Source organism: Pan troglodytes, chromosome 16 (assembly GCF_028858775.2).
Source record: "Pan troglodytes isolate AG18354 chromosome 16, NHGRI_mPanTro3-v2.0_pri, whole genome shotgun sequence".
Classification (NCBI taxonomy): domain Eukaryota; kingdom Metazoa; phylum Chordata; class Mammalia; order Primates; family Hominidae; genus Pan; species Pan troglodytes.
Genome location: NC_072414.2, coordinates 30,841,992 through 30,862,127, shown reverse-complemented (window position 1 = coordinate 30,862,127; position 20,136 = coordinate 30,841,992). Strand labels below are relative to the sequence as shown.

Genomic DNA, 20,136 nt, shown 5'->3' with positions numbered 1-20,136 from the left:
ATTTATTAAGTGGTTGGTATGTACCAGATAGCATGCTAAGCACTTTAAATGTCATATTTAGTTCTCAAAACAACTCAATTTTATTGATGTAAGTTCTGATTCTCAGTAAGATCAAGTAATATGCCCACATCATGTAACTAGACACAGAGCCAACAACTAAACCCACATCTGCCTGACTTCAACATCACACTTATTAAACCCCCGCCTCTTCCCTACCACATGCTAAATGAAATGGAAAGGGCCGGGCGCGGTGGCTCAAGCCTGTAATCCCAGCACTTTGGGAGGCCAAGGCGGATGGATCACGTGGTCAGGAGATCGAGACCATCCTGGCTAACATGGTGAAACCCCGTCTCTACTAAATATACAAAAAATTAGCCGGGCGTAGTAGCGGGCGCCTGTAGTCCCAGCTACTTGGGAGGCTGAGGCAGGAGAATGGCGTGAACCCGGGAGGCGGAGCTTGCAGTGAGCCGAGATCGCGCCACTGCCCTCCAGTCTGGGCGACAGAGCGAGACTCCGTCTCAAAAAAGAAATGGAAAGGTTTGTCTCAATTTTATTTTTGGTTTCTGAGATATAGCGAGAGCTGCCTCCTTATCCCTTTTCCTTTTGGAATTCACCAAGAATAGGAGGATTCAGTAAAAAGCCAAGGCAAGCTCCTGTGGCTAGGCAAGAGGCAGTCTGAGTTTCTCCTTCTTTTGAGTCGTGCTTATGTTATTGGTGTTTCTCACAGTGGATATTTAAAGCAAAAACAGGTAGGTGTATTTCAGGATGTATAGTTTCAATCAACACTCTTAAAGCAAGCAAAGGAAGAGATTATAAATCAAGCAGACCTGCAGATGGTCCCGTGGTAAGAAGCTTCAGGGCCATCTGCTAATGCTCAATGAATCTCCGTGTCTCACCACCCTCCTGACCACCAAACACATCGCAATGCTCCTGTGGTAGTTCAGTTTCTCCTTTGATGGCTGCAGAGAGAAGTTGAAAAAAATATCCCACAAAAGTCTTTCTTCTTCTTTCTCTGTCCCTTCAACTCCAAGAGGAGACTGAAATCAAGGAAGAAATCCTTGTAGTAGAAATCAACATAGTACCACATGCAGAGAGTTCCTGTGTCTATGAAAAGTGGAGAGATCAACCTACACACTTGTCCCCCAGCCCACGTCCTGGATATGGACTGTAGGCCCTGCTGCAGCTCCTGTCCAGCAGCCCCCTCCACCTGGTACTCTCCACCAGGGCTCCAGTAACTCCTCCCTCTGTTTGCCCCTTGGAGGTGGCAGTGAAAATGCTCCCCACCCTGAAGGCTCCCTATGGCTTCCCTGCACTCTGCCCACAACTTTGACCATAATTTCTTAATTAAACTCTTATGTTATTCATTTTTACGGTGCTGTTTCTTGACAATATCCTAAGAGATTCCATCTTATATAACATTAAAAATTGAAAAGCTACATACCCAGAGGAAATGAAATCAGTACCCTGTAGAGATATCTATACTCCCACATTCACTGTAGCATTATTCACAGTAGCCAAGATATAGAAACAACCTAAGTGTCCATTGAGGGATGAATGGATAAAGAAATTGTGGTACATATATATAATGGAATACTATTCAGCCTTTTAAAAGAAGGAAATCTGCCATTTGTGACACGGATGAATCTGGAAGTCATTATGCTAAGTGAAACAAGCCAGTCACAGAAACAAAAATCGTGTATGATTTCACTGTGAAATCTAAAACAGACATCAAATAAATAGAAAAAGCCAACAGCAGTGGCTCGCACGTGTAATTCCAGCTACTCAAGAGAATGAGGCAGGAGGATCACTTGAGGTCAGGCATTGGAGACCAGCCTGGGCAACATAGAAAACCCTGTATCTTTAAACAAATGGAAAAAAAAAATCAGTGGGGCGGGGTGGCGCATACACCTGTAGTCCCCACTGCTTGGGAGCTTAGGCATTCAAGGCTACAGGGAGCTATGATGATCGTGCCATTGCACTTCAGCCTGGGCAACAAAGCAAGACCCCATCTCTTGGAGAAAAAAAAAGTATAGAAACAGAACTAGAACAGGGAGGGAGATTAAGTCTAGAGAGCTCATGTACAGCATGAGGACTGTAGTTCATAATAAACCAGATGAATTATACAACTGAGGAGGGGGTGAGAATGTTGTTAGAATAAAAAAGGCAAGGAAAAGACAATATCAGCATGTGTACAACCTACAAAGTCGAGAATTTCCAAGCCAACTTATATACAGTCATCCCTCAGCATCTGCAGCCAATTGTTCCAGGCAAACCCCCCACCTTTGCCCCTCCTCCAAAACCAAAATCAATGGATACTGAAGTCTTTAGTTTAAAATGGTATAGTATTTGCATATAACCTAGGCATATCTTTCTGCACATATTAAATCATTTCTACATTACTTATAATACCTAATACAATATAAATGCTATGTAAATAGTTGTCACCCTGTATTGGTGTATTTGTATTATATTTATTGTGCTATTTTTATTTTATTTTTTTCAAGTATTTTCAAGCTGCAGTTGCTTAAATCCAGAGATGTGAAACCTGCAAATACAGAAGGCTGACTGTATTGTGTAGTATATCGGAAATCAGCTAAGAAAGTAGCTTTTAGGTGATCCCACCTCAAAAAGTAACAATGGAAGATGATTGATAGGATAATTTGCTTGACTGTAGTAAACATTTCACTGTGTATATCACAACATGATGTTGGACACCTTCAATATATTCAATGAAATAAGAAATTTGATACCAGGGAAGTACTGTAGAGATCCTTCCTCACCTTCATTGAAACCCCTCTCATGCTCTGTCCTTTCTCCCTCAGATTCCACATGTTGCACACTTCATGTGCACATCGTTATTTCCTGCTGTCACCTCTGTGGCTCTTTATTCATACGATGAAGCCCTGCCTCTCCATCCTCCACCCGCTTCTACCCCTCCATGCCACCTCCACCTTTCACTCCCAGGACTGCCTGTGTCATCACCTGCATGGATTCTTTTCACTTCTCTGCCAGCTTCAAGGTGCTGCCTTGTAAGGTATTTCATTCTGCCAGCACCTCCAAAGGATATAATTTGTCTCCTTGCTGCACCACCAAATCATGATGATCCCACTCTTAAAGGTCCAAATAGGCCAGGTGCAGTGGCTCATGCCTGTAATCCCAACACTTTGGGAGGCCGAGGTGGGCAGATCATGAGGTCAGGAGTTCGAGACCAGCCTGGCCAACATGGTGAAACCCCCATCTCTACTAAAAATACAAAAGAAAAAAAAATTAGCTGGGCTTGCTGGCAGGCGCCTGTAATCCCAACTACTTGGGAGGCTGAGGCAGGAGAATCGTTTGAACCTGGGAGGTGGAGGTTGCAGTGAGCCGAGATTGCTCCACTGCACTCCAGCCTAGGCAACAGGGCAAGACTCCATCTAAAAAAAAAAAAAAAAAAAAAAAAAAAAAAAGTCCAAATAACATTCTACTTCACTTGCAAAGCCTGCATTACAGAATCAAAAGCTGTAAAGCAGTAGATTCTTTCACACTACTAACCTCAACACAACCAAATTGTCTTCGCTAGCTCTTCATGTGTGTTCCAAATTTGCACTCCGAATATATATTCAAGAGTCCATTTGCTTATTACCTATAGACACAGTTACTTGTTCTTGGGATAGCTGTGCCTTCTTTGCAAGGCACATTGTCATTGACAATGGGCACTCAGTATTTGTTTCTGGGACTGCTAGTTAGAGCAAAGGGAAATGCATAGGCCTGCCTTCTCTCTCATCTCATTCTGTTATTAAAAGCGAGTCCTTAAGAGTTTGTCTCACTGGGTTCAATTTTCAACACACAGGTTATTCAAATGCTCATTCTACATTGAAATCAGCATGGAATGTGTAATAACAGGAAAGAGAAATATACAGACTCTCTGTGCTTGGCATGGCAATGTGTCACGTGGCTTGAAAAGGTATGTCTGGGAGTATCATATGGCTGTTACTTAGCCTGGACACAGAAGAGCTTTGTATGGCATCCCTCACTGTCCAGCCCCAAATAACAGATATTCAGCTGAGCTGGCTCACATTGACTGTGAGAAGTTTCAATCTAGTTAATGAAATATTTTTTCAACTGCAAAATATTCATTTTTGTCCAAAAGAAAAAAATTCAATCACTTCTTTATTTTTACTCCCAATCCAAGGTCATGTTTCAATCTTTTGATTCAGAGGACCCAGGATTACACCTTAAATATAATAACTCATCTTCTTAATTTTCAAAGCATGATTGCTTGGAGTGCTCTGTTTTAAATATATTCTTATGTGATAATTAATTCCCATTAATTAAATGCTTGTAAATGCTACAACAACCCTATGAAGGAGGTACTATTTTTCAAATGTCAAAAAATGAGGCTTAGGATGTTGAAGAAACTTGCCCACATTCACACAGTTAATATGTGGGGATCTTGAATTCAAATGCAGGGCTATCTAATTTCAGATACTGACACAGTTTGGCTGTGCGTCCCCACCCAAATCTCACCTTGAATTGTAATAATCCCCACATGTCAAGGGTGGGACCATGTGGAGATAATTGAATCCTGGGGCCAGTTTCCCCCATGATGTTCTTGAGACAGTGAGTTCTCACAAGATCTGATGGTTTTATAAGGGTCTTCCTTCTCTTGGCACTCATTCTCTCTCCTGCTGCGCCACAAAGAGGTGCCTTCTGCCATGATTTTAAGTTTCCTGAGGCCTCCCCAGCCATGCAGAACTGAGTCAATTACACCTCTTTTCTTTATAAATTACCCAGCCTCAGGTATTTCTTCTTAGCAGCATGAGAATGGACTAATACAGGTTCAAGTTTTTTTTTACCAACATACTACTAGCCTGTTAGAATAGACCAGTGTTGACTGTCTTCAGGGAAAGACAAAACCGAGATGATTTATTCTAGAAGTGTTCTTATGACTTATTTTTCTAAGTCACCAAGAAAGCTATACCACATAGCAATGGGATGGATTCATGAGCCAAGGACAGTACTCATATCATTTCAAGAGAAGGATAAGCAGAAAATCCTTGGAATAGCTTATGAACTTAGGAGCCAGAAATAGCAAATCTCTTCTTGCTGCTTCATATCAGAGGTGATAGAAAACTGCACTGCCTCTTGGATCATGTACCCCCAGAAGATTGTCAATAAGAATTTTCCATGATAAAGTCAATTTCTGACAATCGCAGATTTTTCACCAAATCTCTGATTTGTCAAGCATTATTGAAGAGCTCTTTCAAGTTAAACTGATTTGGGGGAAGGGAGAGGTCATTAAAATCAGTGGGATTAGCCACTTGGAAAATAGCAAAGGCTGGGAGGCTGCTACAAAAGAAGCTGGCAACACATGTGATTCTTTGGATCACTGGCCAGTCCTCATGGGTTTTCTCTTCAAAAGACACAGCCATAGCCATGAGAAAAAGAACCCAAACACAACACTCACAACAAAATTAAAGTTGTCCTAAAACTTGGCTTCCTTACTACTGGGACATAGGATCCAGATCTTATCCCATCCCACATCACTCAAAAAAGGATATTTTTTTTCCCACAGTTTTACAACTTGTGAGGTTCCTTTTTCTAAAGATGTAAGAGAAATAAATTGAGAGGCTCTGCAGTTAACTTCGTGTTTTTCACAAATGCAGCTATGTATTTCTCTAAAAAGTCAACTGGAGCCATTTCACTATGAACTTTATCACTTGGGGAAAGAGCCAAAACAGCTATCAGGTCTTATATCTTCATCTGAGCTATTTATGTCTAGAAGCCAGTTATTTTAAGTGACATCAAATAAACAATTTAACCATGATAAACACTTGGGACACTCAGCTGCTGTCCCTCTCTTCTCATTAGTATGTGTAATCATATGCATGCATTGTATATAAATGACAACGATCCTTCAGAGTCAAAAAGACCTTGCCCATGGTGTTGTCCGCATGGAACTGTGACTTGATGCTTCAAAGCAGTGCTCTCTTCTCTAGGCATATGTGAGTATCCCGAACTGATGTGGCCACACTGGGGCCTTTTGAGATTCTGGCTGCCTACCACATTGCTCTAGAGTGGCTGATATTCCTTAACACCCCACAGTTTAGACTTTAGGCCATTAATTAAGCTTCAGTTTTGTAGAGCTTGTCTACATATATATGTAGCTATGCTCTGTGATGCCCCTACTGTATCCACTAACACATCTTTTAGCCTCTCAATACCTATCATGGTAACAGTCCCAAGAAAAAGTGGCTCAAACTTAGACTTTGGGTGGAATCATTCCTGCTATTGCTGATTGAAACAGGAATCATGGCATAAACCAAAGTAATCCTATCTAGGCCTATATATGCCATAAATGTATTAGAAAGGCCCCCAACTCAAAACTGGCTCAAATGCTGCCATCCCAGCATGTTTCATATCAAATAGGCAAAAACCAAATCACATCCCTTGTTTGGAGAAGTATAAATACTTCAAGTCAGTGGATCACTTCAAGTCAGGCTGTTGTTGCAAACAAAGCAGAGGTACTCTGTTGAGTCTTATTTGTGAATCCTTGAGAACCAGAAGGATTGCTTCTGAAGCATTTCCATAATACCACACATTGCTGAGCTTCCGTGCAGCAATTGCCTGTGGTGAAGCAGACTTACACACATCTCTTTAAAGAGGCTAAGACATCATCTATTATTTCAGTCTCAAAAAAGATTGAGAGGCTTTCAATCTCAAATAAAAAGTAAATATTTTAATTCCATTTTAAAGATGGAGAAACAGGCTCAAAAAGCTTAAGTGGCTTGCCCAAAGCCCAAGAGGGAGTAAATGGAAGAGGCTCTATGTGCAGGGGGCAGTGTCATGTTCTTCAAAGCCATGATGCTGTCGGAGTCTCAAAGGCTAACTCTACATAAAAAGGAACAAAGAGGATGAGCAGGAGGGAATTGTTACCATCCAGGTTCCCCTCCTGGCCCAGTGCTCTTACACTGGCACCTCCTCCAGGACTGCAACTGTTGAATTCATCCTGGAATGGTTTATTTGCCCATCTTTAATCCATCTAAGCCCAGTTCTTTTAGATTTCCAAGTAATAATCCACTAACTGATGAAGACGTCCAGATTGCTGTGATGGAGCAGGGAGGCCTCCTTCCCTCTTGGGGCCATGATACTCCTCTAGGGCCCTGTCCAAAGCTCTATGTTTGGACTTTTACTCTAATATTAAAGAGTCAGGCATGGCAGAGAGGAAGGCAGTGTGATTACAGGCTGATGGTGCTGATAATATTTTGGGATCAGTGAGGCCTTATGACATGCTTGGAGAGTAACCTGTATGACTACCTACTTGTGGTTAGCTTTGGTTGTTGAACATACGAACACACTATCATCATCCCCAGACATGTTTTTAATAATAAATAGTGAGGCATTCTCGCCAACATTTAAGGTTTGGAAAAAAAAAAAAAAAAAGCTCTACAGAGAAAAATACTTTGAAAGGATGTTTTTGTAGGGCAGCCGCCTTTGCTGGTTGCTGTCAGCAGGGATAGCTATTAGCAGGACATCTAAGAAGCTGGAACAGAGAGTTATCCTGGGATTTGTCCCCTGCCTCTGGGAGGAAGAAGGTGGTCAATGCACACTCCAAGTAATAAAAGATCAGCTGAGAAACAATCCTGGGGCTTTGATAGACTCTACCAGCACCCCATAAATGAGACGAATAAAAAAAATATCCATCGAAGAGGCTGGCACATGCAGGTCTCTCAACAAATGGGAGCTCTTATTGTTTCTTATACATTGATGGAAATAGCAGAAGAATCTCAGATGGTGATTTATTCATGGGAGCACTTGGCAGATTTCCACTGAATACCATACATTAGATAAAAACCCAGAAAGAAACCCTAGATAAACATTGGAGAGCCAAGAAAATAAAAGCAATTATCTAAAATGTGATTCCTGCCTCCAGTCACGCTAAGACTGTCTATTTTTACAGCATTGATCATAATCTGAAATTATCTTTGTTCACTGTGGTATCTCCAGAACCTGGAACAGTGCCTGCCTGGCATACAGTATGTGCCCCATAAATGTGCATTGAGTAAATACACAGATACATACTTACAGTGTTGAATGAATATATATCAAGTCAATCAATAACTATTTAGAAGCTCAATAAAGCTACATTTAGGCTATGTGACCTTGGACAGTCACTTGATGTCTCTTTATATTCATTTCTTCATCTACAAAGTAATTATAATACCAATCTCACCAGGTTGTTATGAAGATTAAATAGTTTAATACACATGAAAACAGTGTATAAACCATTGGTACAAAGTAAATATTAAGACTATTACAATAGAAATAAACAGAGTGAGATAATGGGACTATTATATACTTAAGACCTGAGCTTTGCACAACTGATCCCAATGGGAAGCAGGTCCTCATTTTGAGTCCCACTTTTTCTAAATGATTATTTAATAAGCATGCTCCTCCCTGATCTCAGAACGTGTATATATCTTTCCCACTGCCTATCTTAGCACTGTGCACATGTAACAATGTTAACGTCTTCTGCCTAAATCTTACTCATCCCTGAAGACCCAATTCAGGGGCTGCTTCCTCCCAGAATTTCCTGATGTTCTGCCTGAATTCTCCCAACTCTCACACTGTGACTAAGTTGGATCTTTCTCATCTGTAATCAGAAAACTGTTTTGCCTATTTCTTTGCTTAATCATCAGGACTGGACCATAAACTCTTTGAGCATTGTGGCTTTCCTCTGATTATCATCTGAACCTAGAACAGTGTCTGATACAAAGAATTCAGTAAGTGTGGAATAAATTAATTATGAATGAATGAGAATTGGAAAGGCCTAAGTTTCCATGGGTCAGCATAGCAGAAAATTCCCTAAGGCAAGTTAATGGTTAATCTTCCAAATGTATTCTAAGTACTGACTCACAGACCTTCAGGAATGTGTGTCCTTGAAGGGGTTAGAAAAATGTCAAGTTGGGCATGGCTGTTTATCTATTAAATGATATTTTCCCCCTTTTATTTTCCTTATATGTCTCCTCTAGCAATAAACAGGGTCTCTCTTCTTACCATGGCATGAATACAGCATAAACCACAAACTCCACACATTCCTCTTACTGAGGCAACTGTACATGTTTTCCAAAACTGAAGCAAAAGAAAAAGAAGTTAGATGCAAGACGTAGAAGTCATCAGCAATTTCTTAAGGTCTCAAAGATTATTAAAGGAATTGACATTTGCAAAATCACTTTGAACTCTGGCATTCAGCAGCTTTTCGAATGTTCCATACAATGAAAAATTCCATTCCCATAAAGTCAGAAATACCTTTCTGGGCTCATTTCACATCAGAATGCAATAAGGTTCATAAATGTCTCTGTGAAGTTTGAGTGTAATAAAGTTCAGCTATAAAACATTTAATATGCAACAGGCTTCTACACCAGCTAAAGCACTGACTCTGTTTAATGGGGCTCCCTTTACAGCATACTTCACCAGCAACAAGAAGAAACATTTTTAAAAATCTATAAATACCTGCAATACAACCATCAAAGTCTTTTTTATTCTTATTACAGATCAGGCTGAGGCAAACTGACATGCCTGATCACTCCACCCAAAGTATGTTCATAGAAAGCTCTTGTAACTCTGTCCCCAAAGAACATTTAAAATCTACTTTGGATGTCTTTCAGCAGTTGATATTCTCCAGCAACTTCAGCAGCAGCCTCTCCTACAAAATGAGGGTTTATTTTCCTTTGAGAACCAAAGAAGCAGATTCCTTCCACCTGTCCAGAGTTGTTTGTGTATCTCCTCTTCAGCCCAGTCCAGTTCCCAGCACTGAGCCATTGGCCCCTAGATAGAGCAGTCATATTAACGGAGTTCAGTGAGTCCGTTCAGTTTGCAGTTTGGGTCTATAGTCCCAGGGTGTCTCTTTTCTAGAAATGACCACATCAGTCAACTAGGACCCCCTTTCATTTCGTACTTCTCCAAGGCTGACAGGAATGCATCTACAATGATTTAAAAGAAAACTACAAAGTTCACTTTCTCACTGTATTCATGTTTCTATGGAAATGTCTTCATCACATATAGCCTTTCCTGACTACGCTGATTAAAATCACTCCCCAATTAGACTATATCCCCTTATCCTGTCTTATTTTTTATTCCTTTTATAATCCCTCACTTGTTGTTTGTCTCTTCTCACTAGGATGTAAGCCCCATGGAAGCTGGGACTTTGTTTCACTCACTCATTGCTATGTTCTCAGGAATTACATTATTTCTTCTTATTATTTTAAATTCCAAGTAACATGTGCAGGATGTGCAGGTTTGTTACATGGGTAAACATGTGCTGTGGTGATTTGCTGTACCTATCAACCCATCACGTAGGTATTAAGCCCAGCATGCATTAGTTATTTTTGCTGATGCTCTCCCTCCCCCTGCCCCCCACCCCCAACAGGCCCAGTGTATGTTGTTCCTCTCCCTGTGTCTATGTGTTCACAGTGTTCAGCTTCCACTTATAAGCGAGAACACGTGGTGATTGGTTTTCTGTCCTGTGTTAATGTTCTGGAAGCCATTATCCTCAGCAAACTAACATGTCCAGCTCCATCCATGTCCCTGCAAAGGACATGATCTTTTTCCTTTTTATGGCTGCATAGTATTTCACAGTGAGAATGTACCACATTTTCTTTTTACAGTCTGTCATTGATGGGAATTTGGGTTGATTCCATGTTTGCTATTGTGAATAGAGCTGCAATGAACATATGCATGTCACGCATGTATCTTTATAATAGAATGATTTCTATTCCTTTGGGCACCTACCCAGTATTGGGATTGCTGGGTCAACTGGTATTTCTGGTTCTAGGTCTTTGAGGAATCACCACACTGTCTTCCACAATGGTTGAACTAATTCACATTCCCACCAACAGCGTAAAAGCGTTCCTATTTCTTTGCAGCCTCGCCAGCATCTGTTGTTTCTCGACTTTTTAATAATCACCATTCTGACTGGCATGAGATGTTATCTTATTGTGGTTTTGATTTGCATTTCTTTAATGATCAGTGATGTTGAGCTTTTTTTTATGTTTGTTGGCCACCTAAATGTCTTCTATTGAGAAGTGTCTGTTCATGTCCTTTGCCCACATTTTAATGGGGTTGTTTGCTTTTTTATCTTGTAAATTTAAGTTCCTTGTAGATTCTGGATATTAGATCTTTGTCAGATGAATAGATTGCAAAAATTTTCTCCATTCTGTAGGTTGTTCGTTTGCGCTGATAGTTTCTTTTGCTGTCCAGAAGCTCTTTAGTTTAATTAGATCCCATTTGTCAATTTTTGCTTTTTTGCAATTGCTTTTGACATTTTTGTCATGAAATCTTTGCCCCTGGCTATGTCTTGAATAGTATTACCTAGATTTTCTTCTGAGGGGTGGTGGTTAGAGTTTGGGGTTTAACATTTAAGTCTTTAATCCATCTCGAGTTAATTTTTGTATAATTTTTGTATATGGTGTAAGGAAGGGATCAATTTTCAATTTTCTGCATATGGCTAGCCAGTTCTACCAGCACCATTTATTAAATAGGGAATCCTTTCCCCATTACTTGTTTTCATCAGGTTTCTCAAAGATCACAGATGGTTGTAGATGTGTGGTCTTATTTCTGAGTCCTCTATTCTGTTCCATTGGTATATGTGTCTGTTTTTGTACTAATACCATGTTGTTTGGATTACTGTAGCCTTATAGTATAGTTTGAAGTTAGGTAGAATGATGCCTCCAGCTTTGTTCTTTTTGCTTAGGATTGTCTTGGCTATTGGGGATCTTTTTTGAATCCATATGAATTTTAAAATAGTTTTTGGAATTAGAATTATTTCTAACACCTGGTTGATACTCAAGAAATGCCTGTTGAAATTGGGCATTGTGGCTTATGCCTGTAATCCCAGCACTCTGTGAGGCCGAGGTGCGTGGATCACTTGAGGTCAAGGAGTTCAAGACCAGCCTTGCCAACATGGTGAAACCCCACCTCTACTAAAAATACAAAAATTAGCCAGGTGTGGTGGTGGGTGGCTGTAATCCCAGCTAGTTGGAAGGCTGAGGCAGGAGAATTGCTTGAACCCAGGAGGTAGAGGTTGCAGTGAGCCGAGATTGCTCCACTGCACTCCAGCCTGGGCAACAGGGTGAGACCCTGACTGAAAAAAAAAAGGAATGCCTGTTAACTTTAGTATGGATGAAAGAATGAATGAATAAATGAGTGAATGACAAAGGCAGGAAGTTGTGGACAAATTGTATAAAGGAAAACTAGGGAAGCCCAAATTGTAGTTAGCCCATATCCAAACACCATGTACAGTCACATGCCTCCCTGTTTCTATTCATGTTGTCCCCTCTGCCTGTGATGTCCCAGCTCCCTGCAAAGGTACCTGTCCTTTAACACAGTGCCAATATCACCTACTCTCTGAAGCTGCCACAACCCTCACAAGGCAGACAATCATGCCCCCTCTATGTTACAAGTGCATTGTAAACTTATCTCTATAAAATCCTTTTAACAAGGTACCCCCACCGCATACGCACACACACATATACACACACCCCTGGTGCCTCCTATATAAGACAGCATGTTTTCTAAAGACACAGCCTGGTATACAACAGTGTCACACAACATATACTGGTTGGGCACTGACTGTTTAAGACACTTAGGATACGTCAGTGAGCAAAATACACAAAGATCCCCAACTTCATTGAAATTACACTCTAATAAATGTGAACTAAATATTTGTTTCAAAAATGGATTTTCCTTTATGATAGCTGGCTCAGCCTTCTCATCCATGAACTCAGCATTTTACTTTCTACATCAAATTGCTTGCAAAGGAGAGATGTTTACTGAGGAGACAAGGGGAAAGACAAGTCTTTGTTTTTTAAGGGTTTCACCATTGAGCGCCATTTCAAAGGTTAGATTTAGAAACTCAGCTTTTAGATAGCAAAAAGAAAAAAAAAAAAAAAGAAAGAGAAGGAAGTGGGGAAATCAATGATTTCCTTAGGAATAGGGTGAGGTCAGCAGCATAAAAAACACCCATGACAGCAGGACCACAATAGGAAGTCAAGGCAGAGGGCCTTGACCCACTGCTCATTCCAGTTCCATCCCTGCAGCTATGAGAACCAAGCACTATGACTGGTCCCACAGCACCCATGGAAATCAACCTGAGATTACACCTTGTGTATACGAAGCTTGGGAGCATTACTTGCAAGTGACGGTAACTAGTGATCAGTACATATACATTCTGGTGTGATGGTTTTGTTTTGTTTTTTTAAATATAAAGAAGGCACTGAAGGAACAGGGGTTCTTTGGACTGAAATATTTGAAGGCCAAAGAAACTCAAAATTATTCAAGATGTTAGAAAATCTAGGCTTTCCTACATGGCCTCTACATATAAAGGCTTGCTCTTTTCATCACTGACATCTCCCTGCCCTATCAATAAATTGTCAATATTCTCTAAATCTCAAATCAGAACAGGTCATGCGTCAAACAGAGGTGGACCTACGGTACAGAGAGTCTGCAGGTTTGAAATAAGAACTATCCCATGAGATATAGATTAGGTGCACTATAGCAATAGAAAAGTGCCCCAATCTTAATAACAGGCTTCTGCTGGGGAATACAGGAAACAAAATTAATGCTTTACCTAGCATCTATTTCCACATCCATTAAAAAGGTAATGCATTAGTTTTCAAATATTCAAACTGACATAGGCTAAAGAAAATAATAGAATTTTAGGACCAGCAAGGTCTGTAAATCCTCTCATCCTCCCTTCCACCTAGTGCCTGCACCTTTCCTGAAACAACCCTTTTGTGTTAATACCCAGCTTCTTTTGAACATCTTCAGGGTAGATTACTCATTGTGCATTTGTCATAAAACTTCCTTACACATCCCCCAAAGATATTTAATAGCTGATATTTATATATCTGCAAGGACATATATTGATCTGGGGAAAAAAAGAACTTTTAAAATTCTGATTTCCAAATGTTTCTTCAAAAGAGAAACATTCAGTGAGACTAAAGGGCGGGGGCTGCCCAAATGGGATCCAGACACCCCAGCACAATGCTCTCTTCTGTGTCTCATAATCACAAGAGGAATTAACTAGGGGTTAATTCAATCTATGTAATGTTCTCAGAGGAGGAAAGAAATAACTTTCCCCCTATTTTTCAAGCTATTTACCTTCATGTCCCTTGGAACCTTTTAAATAACATTACTTGAAAATCCAGTCTGTAAGCTGCCTTTGGCTCCAAAAATCATTAAAGAATTTATAAGCTGTTTTCTCTCCTATCCCTGGAGCTGCTGCCAGGGGAAGCAAAATCCAGACATTTGCAACTCAACACCAGTGAGTGCCTGGTTAATCTGATCAATGAGGAGGCAGCAGTTGCAGTCACCTTTGACACAGGGCATCTGACAGGCGGTGACACTCTATTCTTAATAGTGCTACCACAAGGCACTCACCTGGCCCCCATCCAGCATGGTGGAGCTCTGGGTTTTAGGGGGTGAAGACTTCCAGGCCAGGTACCAGTCCAGACAAAGCCGACCTCTCCTGTCTGCCAGGGCCTCTCTGGAAAGCCCAGAAGGACAGACTGTCTTGGGAGGCTTCTGATATTTCCTGCTGGTGACGTCCAAGCGATGATGGCAATGGCATGCAATGTTCACCCGAGGCCCTTGGGGTAGTATATAACCCTGTCAGGGCAGTCCAAACAAATGTCCTAATTTAATCATCTAGTGCTAATGGTGGCATTTGGGATCTCATAAATCATAATAAAAAAAGTTTTCTGCCTGAGCTCCTCAGAGAGTTTCCAACAACAGAGCTTTAGCCAGGCCTGTGCAAAGCCAAAGAATTCTCTTTAGTCACCTGCTTGTGATGGCAAACCTGAGGAAGCCTGTGTCCTGGGAAATATTCAGCAGTGCAGGGACCACAGCAGTGGAGGCAGTCCTTGTCTACTTGTGAGAGTCAGCCTTTGCCTCACCTTCCCAACTCTCAGTCAGGGAAGGATTTCTCAAGTAGGGTGTGGAAGGGAGATGGCAACAGTGGTCTTTTAGATTTTCTCATTCCATTTATATTTTTCAATTTTTAGATTCCCTCTTCACCTAAAACTTATCTTAGAATTCTTGTGAGAGCAAGGCGTTCTTAGAAATTTGGATATCAGAATAGAATAGGGCTCTCTCCTCTTTTATCTGACAAAAAAAAAGCATATGTATTAAAGTGTGTGTAGACCACATAAACACACACACTAAATTTATTGGTCTAAAAAATATATAGCACTCAATTTATAATGGATACTCAATAAAAGTTAGTTATCATCATAAAAATAAATAAAATAAATGGATTGGGCTGAACCAACTCTCCTAGTTTTCACCAGTCTGATATCACTTTTGCCTAATTTATATTTTTTATGAGGAGGAAATGATGGGTCTCCTTAGCTGTAAGAATGACAATCTAGACAGTCAAGATTGTTTAACCTATTTATTTTATTTAGTAGAATGAAAAAAGTGGTTAAGATGGCCCACTCAGCCAGAAGTGGTGGCTCACGCCTGTAACCTCAGCACTTTCAGAGGCCGAGGCAGGCAGATCACTTGAGGTCAGGAGTTCAAGACCAGCCTGGTCAACATGGTGAAACCCCATCTCTACAAAAAAATACAAAAATTAGTTGGGCATGGTGGCACATGCCTGTAGTCCCAACTACTCAGGAGGCTGAGGCAGGAGAATCGCTCGAACCTGGGAGGCAGAGGTTGCAGTGAGCCAAGACTGCACCACTGTACTCCAGCCTGAAAGAGCAAGACTCTGTCTAAAAAAAAAAAAAAAGACCCACTCAATTATTTCACTGACACATAGTGAAGAGCTTGACTGGGGCTGGGCATATTTCAAAGAAAAGTATATGAATATCTTTAAAGGACTAACACCACATTCTTTCAGAAGAGTGTTGAGACACATTGTCAGTGTCATGATATGAATGGCCCACACCATCCAGACCATCAAGTCCCCCAACCTTGGTCATCTACAGTGACAGGTTATTCTTTACTTGCTTCGTACATATTGGTCTTAACTTGCCTAAGAAATAGCGCAAGTTCACTAAGAGCAGGAATCAAGTCTTGTGCTGCTTCTCTATCCCCAGTAGCAAAGTATGACAGTGAAGTGTCTCAGTGACATCCACCAGAAGACGTATCAGGACTCAGTAAAGGAAAATCCCCCTCTATGAAGAGCATGTAGCTCCCCGGGATAGATTAAATTCACTGCTAGCTAGAGGCCTGGGTTGAGGTGTAGACTCAGATGCAAGGGCTAAAAGCGAAATGGAGAGAGGAAATAATGATACAGCAGCTTGAACAGTGAGCTTACTGGAATTCTTTCATTTCTACGTTTATCTCAAAAAGTGTCTTTATCCTCAGCAAAGGCTGCCTGCCACGTGTCATCAAAACCCAATTCCTTTTCCTCCTAGACATGCAAGTAAACTAAATTCCCTAGCCTCCCTTGCAGTTATAAGTGGCCATGTGATGAAATATTTAACCAATGCAAGGTTAGCAGAAGCAATGTGTACCACTAACAGACCCCACTGATAAAACCCTCCCACAGGCAACTCCCTCTTCTCTCCCCAGGCGTCAAGTGAATAGAGAAGATTCTATGGATGTAGAAGAGGTCCCTGGGTTTCCGAATTGCCACTGGATTGCCTCTATCAAATACGCAAGAGTTTCATGAGTGAGAAATAACCTTCTGCTGCTTTAAATCTTGGGTTGTGCAATACATCAGTGAGCCTACCATGACCAATACATTCTATGGATGCAGATTTCTCTTCTCTGGCCGTTGACATGAGTGTGCTTTCTGGATGCAGGTTGGTGTATATTGCTATCATTTTCTGCCTTCTCATGTTTGATCTGGCTCTTAACCAGTTATTTTTGGTAAACACTTTATACAACAACCTCCTTTCTTCTAGAGATTTCTAGTTTCCTTGAAATGAACTTTAGTTATGAGTAACATTAAAAATGTCTCTGTGTTCTGCACATGGACACAGGGAAGGGAACAACACACACTGGGGCCTCTCAGGGGGTGTAGTGGGGTGGGAAGAGGGAGAGCATTAGAAAAAGTAGCTAATGCATGCTGGGCTTAATACCTAATGGGTTGACAGGTGCAGCAAACCACCACGGCACACATTTACCTAGGTAACAAACCTTCACATCCTGCACATGTACTCCAGAACTTAAAATTTAAATTAAAAAAAACTCTGTGTTCTGTAAGCTTTCTCTTATAGAACACAGAGCTATTTTAAACTTAACCACTCCCTCCCCACTTAAAACTATTAGTGGGGAGGGAGTGGTTAGGAGTGGAAATAAGAGAAAGGGGTTGTAGACAAAGCCATAGAGAAGAGTCATATTCAAGAAAAACTTTTCTTATCTCCGAATAGAAGTCACTGATTAACTGCTCCTCTTGCTGAAACAAACTGTGAACCAGAAGCTAAGACTCACCTTAACACTTAGGAAAAATAATTTGGCCTTCCCTTCTGTTTTGAACACAGGAAGGAATGGCCACATATCTTTGACTTTGAAGACAACTAGAATTTCACGTATTATTCTGGGAGCAAAATCACCCCCTTTATGAGAAAGAGAAAGGTGGAAACAGAGCATTTGGGCTTGGGAAGATAGTAGTTGCTATGCAGAGCTCATTGTTTACTGAGCATCTCTGTAACATATGCCTTATGGGAGGTAGGAGATGAGTGAGAACAAAAATAGACTAGGTTAGACACAGAGTTTTTATAATAATTACTAAGAAGTGCCAGTAAAATTTACTGTTGATCCAGTTTACTGTAAGCTTCATGTCCTTAACACCACCATAAATGATGAACAGATTAACAGAATGTAAACAAATTCTTCTCAGAAAACTTTTTTTTTTCTTTTTTTTTAAGTCACAGGGGACCCAAGATTCTTGGACAGAATTCTCGCCGGGAGCCAACTCAGCCTGATCTGCTGGCATCTCTCAAGTATCAGAAGTCAACAAAATGGTTTGCCTTGAAGACTTGGCCAGAGCAGCAGCCAAAGTTCATCAGGCTTTCGTAGAGAGATTGTTGGTGTAAGAAAACAAAATTCTAAGGGCTCCCATTGTGCAGCTGGGGTGGCAAAATGCAAACTAATATAAGGAAAAAAAATGCTTTTCATTTCCATGGAAGAAATGACCCATCCTATTGTTGATATTTCCTTTTCTGTGCTAACTTATTCCATTAGGCTCTCATTTTATGAGATAATTTCACTGCATGCGTATCTTCTTTTGGTTATTACACAAGGACTGTTTTCTATGGTTCATATCTAAGTCCAACCCTGGAAAAATCTTTTTTTTTGAGACAGACTTTTTTGTTTTGTTTTGAGACAATACTCCCTCTATTGCCCAGGCTGGAATGCAGTGGTGAGATCATAGCTCACTGCAACTTCTGCCTCCTAGGCTCAAACAATCCTCCCACCTCAGCCTCCCAAGTAGCTGGGATTGCAGGCATGTGCCATCAGACCCGGCTAATTTTTGGATTTTTAGTAAAGTTTTGCCATGTTGGCCAGGCTGATCTTGAACTCCTGCCCTCAAGTGATCTGCCCACCTTGGCCTCCCAAAGTGCTGGGATTACAGGTGTGAGCTACCGTGCCCAGCTCAGCCATGGAACAATCTTGATGTATAATTTATCTGCAGGTATCTCCATCTCTATTTGCCACTCTTAGTAAATGTTTTAGTTTGACAGTAAACGAGTTGAGACATTAATGATTGAAAGAGCACCTAAGCAGCCTGAAGTGCTGGGAGTCTGTCCTAAAGAATTAGATGCACACAGCTTTTTTCCCTTACAGACACTTTACTGAGCAGTCATGTTGGACTTGGGTGGCATCTGCTATTAGACACACTATTCACCAATAAAACCCTGAAAATTGCATTGCACAGGACTGATAAAAATAAGATGACTCAAGATACGTATTTATGGTATATATACACAGAAAAAGAATGAAAGTTTGAGGGGGTATTGCCTCTGGGAGGAAGAGTTATGAGTAGTTTGTATTTCCTTTTTTGTTAATCTGTATTTCATTTTTTAGGCAATGCAAATATATTATTTAGACAACAAAATACTTATTAGAAAGAAAAGACATGCTGGGTTTTTTCCCCTTTATTCTTTGCTTTTCTAAGAGGAAACTTTGACAATTGCTTGTGAGTGATACCTGTGTTCTGGTAGCTTAGGAAGACAGAATGTGGTTAGGGAAGGATAAGAACAGGTGGCTTCAATAAATGTACTCAAGGCTAATGTACCCTTCATAGTCTCTGGCTTCAGATCAGATCTCTTATCTATGCTGGCACCAGGATGTGGTTTTGAGTTCTCTGCTTTTTCTACAGCTTTAGGGAAATCTGCATGCAGGCACATCTAATTGTCCAAACCAAAAATCACATCCAGGATGTGAGGCAGCCTGGGAAAGGTCATTTTGAGTTCTGTAGTCTCCGAAGTATAAAAACACATATACATGTATACATACACACATTAACACCCACACACTTTTGAAGGAAGATGGAATGGAAGACAAGCACCACAGTGAAACTTTAGAAGAATTTCCCTTACATTCAGGAAAAAAAGATAGAGGATCCATTTTCATCACTCTTATTGCCATTGTCTAGAAGATAAGCCGTAATAAAATAAAATAAAAAGTGTATAGAACACTTGGAAAAAAATATAAAAGATTGGTCCCATTCTCAGATGACATGATATTCAATGAAGAACCAACTATAAACAGGTTGTTATGAGCTGAATGTTAATGTGACCCCAAAATTCATATGCTGAAATCTTAACCCCAAAGGTGATAGTGTTAGATGGTGAGGCTTTTAGGAGTTGACACAGTGTAATGCCTCTTCTATGAAGAAGTGGGCCTTTGTCAGTTACCAAATCTGCAGAGGCCTTGATCTTGAACTTCCCAGCCTCCAGAGCTTGGAGGAATGAATGTTTATTGTTTGTAAACCACCCAGTTTATGGTATTTTATTAGAGCTGCTCAAAGGGTCTAAGACACAAGTATAAGTCATAAGTAAATGCATCCAATTTGCTGAATATAAATCAACATATAAAAAATCAACAGCATGCTTGGATCCCTGGTATGAATCACATCTGGTCATGGCAAATAATCTAAAAAAACATAATAAAATAATCAATTTAAAAAATTAAAAAAGAAAC

At 40.5% G+C, this 20,136-nt stretch overlaps 1 protein-coding gene and 1 long non-coding RNA gene across 2 annotated transcripts in view; both read left to right on the top strand.

Moving 5' to 3' along the window:
• LOC134808489 (uncharacterized) overlaps window positions 1-20,136 on the top strand; it is a 722,781-nt gene that overhangs the window by 695,420 nt on the left and 7,225 nt on the right. The window lies entirely within an intron of this gene.
• LOC107968592 (uncharacterized) lies at window positions 3,830-19,230 on the top strand. The gene is made up of 3 exons (XR_001709868.3): window positions 3,830-3,943; window positions 16,558-16,790; window positions 17,859-19,230. It is a non-coding gene; the product is annotated as an uncharacterized LOC107968592 (long non-coding RNA).